This window comes from Argentina silus (assembly GCF_951799395.1).
Source record: "Argentina silus genome assembly, chromosome: 16".
In the NCBI taxonomy this organism is placed as follows: domain Eukaryota; kingdom Metazoa; phylum Chordata; class Actinopteri; order Argentiniformes; family Argentinidae; genus Argentina; species Argentina silus.
The window spans coordinates 4616533-4621197 of record NC_139670.1 but is presented as its reverse complement, the minus strand read 5'-3'; the positions used below and the strand labels follow the sequence as shown (position 1 = coordinate 4621197).

Below are 4665 nucleotides of genomic sequence, written 5' to 3'. Positions count from 1 at the left end.
ATTTTTGTGGTCCTCTCCTGTCCTCCTATATCTGCTCTATGGTATGGTCGGCGGTATATCTGCTCTATGGTATGGCAGGTGACACATATCAAAACAAAAACATAGTCTGCTCGAACCATAGAGCATGTACACCCATGAGCATTCTCCACACTGCCCCCAGTAGAGAGCTCTCCATCAGAGAGGGGAGAAGGATTATGGTTCCCGGTGAACCGCCTGCAGGCGTAGCGGTTATTGACAGACAGGAGGTGTTGGAGGGGGCGGAGTGTCGTCACTCAGACTGCGGAGGCTTTAGCTCAAGTCACCTACGGCAACAGCTGCTAAGAGGCAGATTAACGCTCCGCTCCCCCACGTTACCCCGTCACACAGACAACACAACAGCTGGGGGTGACAGGAGAAAAACATCACACCCTACATTATATAACCTAGATACCCCATACACCCTACATACTTAACCCTAGATACACCCCACTTCTACATACCAACAGACCTCTCCTAGCCCGGGGACAGGCAGTCTCACTCTGGGAGTGGTGCTGTGGGTGCTGGGGGTGAAGAGGAAGCACATCCTACCTTCCATACCCGAGATACAGCCCACATCAGGGGAGGCTGGTGGAGGTTGAAATCGGAGGGCAGGCTCATTGTAAATGCATGGAACGGAATGAGGAACGACATCAAAAACACCTCATTCCATTCCATTCATTACAATGAGCCTGTCCTCCGATTTCTACCTCCACTGACCTACATCCTACATCTACTGTAGCCTTCATAGCAACAGACCTCTCTAGACCAGGGGGGTGGGGGATCGTATCCTGTGGGGGCCGGTGTGGGCGCAGGCTTTTGCTTCACCAAAACAGTAACCTGACTCACCTGACCGGAGGTGAAACAGGTGAATTACTTGTGTGTTGTTACAGAGGGATAACCTGATGTTAACCAGTATGTCAATATTTCCTCCTCAGATCGGCTTACATTCAGTCTCAAAGGTTGAGGACATCAGACATGTCAAGAAAAAAAAGTCATTCCACTACATTTATTAATCACATGATTAATCAAATAATTCTCACTGTGGAACATTATAGAGCACATCCATACCCTTGTACATGAACATACATCAAACATCAAATGATATTTCCTTTAGATTTGGTCCAAAATGTTCATTCATTATCAATATTGATATATTACATAAATAGGCAAAATATAAAATTAGGCACATGGTTTGATCAGGAAATCTATGTGGTATCTATCTATCTATCTATCTATCTATCTATGTATCTATATAATTTGTATACAGCCGGTATTGATTATTGGAAAAAAAATAAAAATATAAAGACATACTGATAACAGTAACCGTGAGAGTTACCATCCCCCTATCAATGTGAAATAACACAACAACAACAACAACAACAACAACAATAAGAAGAAGAATTGAAAGGTATGGTATGACAATATCAAAGATTGGAATTTGACACGCATTTGAGTATTGTTGCTATTTGACAAGGGGTACAGTAATGAAAAGGGTTACCAAGGCTTGATCTGATAAAACAAGAAGCTCAATTGAATTTCAGAGATATATTTCTTAAAGCACTTGAGCTAGGCAGAACAATAAAGGGAATGTACTAACAGGTAAAGTTTCATCTTTGGGAAGACACCAGAAAACGCACACACACACACACACACACACGCACACACACACACACCCGTGGCTTAAAGAATGTAGCAGACACACCTTCTCCTTCAACACCAAGAGGCCATCTTTGACCAACATGTCTTAGTTCTACAATACTGTAGCGAATGGCGGGGTAGAGTAGCTTGCCTTAAGCGGGTATCGAACTCGCAACCTTCCGCTTACAAACCGGCCGCGCTAGCCACAACACCAAGAGAGTTAACTCCCTTGGCGGAGCTGCTAACGGGCCTTACACAGGGTCGTTACACTATCCCCTCCGTTCGGGAGAGCGTGCCCTCACGCTTCACTATACGAGTCTCTCACGTGGACACGCCTCTCCGATGGCCTCACGGGCGCCATCCCACTTCTAACACCAATGTAGCGAATGGCGGGGTAGAGTAGCTTGCCTTAAGCGGGTATCGAACTCGCAACCTTCCGCTTACAAACCGGCCGCGCTAGCCACAACACCAAGAGAGTTAACTCCCTTGGCGGAGCTGCTAACGGGCCTTACACAGGGTCGTTACAATACTAATGCAAAAGAAAGTGTATGTGACATTACAGTAAGGGACTTCTATCATAAGACCTGTACCCACCGACCAGAACAGGCTCAAAGTAGCTCAAACAACATCGGGAGAAAGTTAAAAAAAACAATATAAACAATATAACCTATAAAATATTCAGAGACGTGTTGTGTTGTGATGGCACAGGTAACCTACTTTTACTTTGACAACCTTTTTTTGATCTCTGTGGGATGACTCAGGGAAAGTGAGCCTGTGATATTAATTCCCTCCACGACAAACTGCTACCCAATTACTGACTAACTAGTCCTTTTCTCTCGCTGAAAATACATGAGCTGTGCAGGATTAATTGGGTTCAAAATGACACCAACAACAAATAATGAGGGGAAAACACAATACAGAGCCACACAAGTGTCTATTTAACAGTCTTCTGTCCCTGTCGAGTGGCTACCTCATCTAGGCCTGTGTCTTTGATCTCTCTCGTCCTCTCAGTCTCTCTCTCTCTCTCTCTCTCTCTCTCTCTCTCTCTTCTCCAGGGCACAGGGAGGGGTTTCAGAATAAACGCTGTCTCTGCCCTGCAGGATGGCACAATCTACCCACCCAGGCAGAGTGCCAACCTATGTGATGGAGGAGGAGATGGGGGGACAGAGGGACGGAGGGAGGGAGGGAGGGGAGGGGAGGGGAGGGGGGGTGGAGAGAGAGCACAGAAAGAGAGTGGAGAGAGAGTGCAGAGATATAACACATAGAGAGAGAGAGAGAGAGAGAGAGAGAGAGAGAGAGAGAGAGAAGAGAGAGAGAGAGAGAGAGAGAGAGAACAAGAGAAGCAGAGGAGCAGATGAGGGCCAAGCGGTGCTTTGTTCTCAGACAAAAGTTTCCCTCCCGACACTCAGGCATGTGAGGAGATGCTGAGACCTGCTTCACGGCCATGTGACAGTCAGAGCATCCTAATGATGAGTCGCTGCAGAGCAGAGTGGAGCGGAGGGAAGTGGAGGGGAGGGGAGGGGAGGGGAGGCGAGGGGAGGGGAGGCGAGGGGAGGGGAGGGGAGGGGAGGCGAGGGGAGGGGAGGGGAGGGGAGGGGAGGCGAGGGGAGGGGAGGGGAGGGGAGGGGAGTGAAGTGAAGGAGTCCTAAGGGTGTATAGGGTATAGGGTATATATTATAGGCTATGCTGGAGGACACAGAGAGCTAGTGTGGTAAAGTAGGCCTTCTCAAAGTCACAACCCTCCCGTCTGCTTGAGGATCCCTTACAGGCAGCCCCCAGGGCAGGGCTTATACTGGATGAAATCCCTGCCATTAGTCATAGCACACACAGACACACAGACACAGACACAGACACAGACACAGACACAGACACAGACACAGACACAGACACACACACACACACACACACACACACACACACACACACACACACACACACACACACACACACACACACTTTCCCCAATGCTTTCCCCAGTTTAAAGCGTCTTATTATCAAGCATTGGGACAAGGTCATACGACAGAGCTGCAAAAGTAGACCCATATTTCTCAGGGAAGAGAGACACACTAATTAACTAATTAAGACAGATTTTTCCGGCTGATACTCAAAAGCAATTATTAACCTAACACTGCAGTTCTTCTGAACCTGACTTAGAGGGAACTTTTTCCCCAGAAAGTAAACGTGGACTGACAGACATCTCAGCAGAGCGTTGCATTGGCGCTTTAACTGGGCCAAGCATCCAGGGAGTTCCATTTCATAACCCGACACTGTCGTCTGAGTCAATACACACACACTCACACAGGGAGACATTACTCATCTACCTGTCTACAGCCCAGGTAGAGGGTTAGAGGTGTCTCTCCCTCTCTGGGATAGACAGATTGGCTGTGTCATCTACGGTCTTATAAAACGTCCTAAAAAGATGACCCTAATGGGATATGTAAATGCTATAGGGACTCTGAAACTTCTCTAAAAGACCACCAACACTATCACAGCTATTCAAAATAAAGCAATACATACAAATCTGGATGGAAAAAATCCTCTTGTATGCACAGATGAGCACCTATAGCATCTCAGCAATTTGGTCTGTGTTTTTAAAGCAGCAAATACTTTCAAACCAGCAGACATGTATGGCTGACGACATCCTACGACATCCTACGACATCCTCCGACATCCTACGACATCCTACGACATCCTCCGACATCCTCCGACATCCTACGACATTCTACGACATCCTACGACCATCTTACGACATCCTCTTCGTCCTCTGAATGCAGCCACCGGCTAGCCTTCTTGACAGAACCGAAGGGGAGGGCAAGGCGCCTAATGAAGACACTTACTCACACACACACACACACACACACACACACACACACACACTCTCTCTCCTCTCTGGTGATGAAGGGGATAGGTTACTGAAGAGGCTGCTGCACCATTCAGGTCGGAGCGGGAATACCACTAGCGGTCAATAGGCCTAAAGAGGCCATTATCTCCTTGTGGGAACAACAAAGA

At 47.5% G+C, this 4665-nt stretch overlaps 1 long non-coding RNA gene across 1 annotated transcript; it reads right to left on the bottom strand.

The window, feature by feature from the left end:
- Window positions 1-1009: 1009 nt before the first annotated feature.
- Window positions 1010-3096, bottom strand: LOC310817621. The gene is made up of 2 exons (XR_014554687.1): window positions 2171-3096; window positions 1010-1761 (listed from the first exon to the last, which is right to left on the bottom strand). It is a non-coding gene; the product is annotated as an uncharacterized lncRNA (long non-coding RNA).
- Between the last annotated feature and the right edge of the window lie 1569 nt (window positions 3097-4665).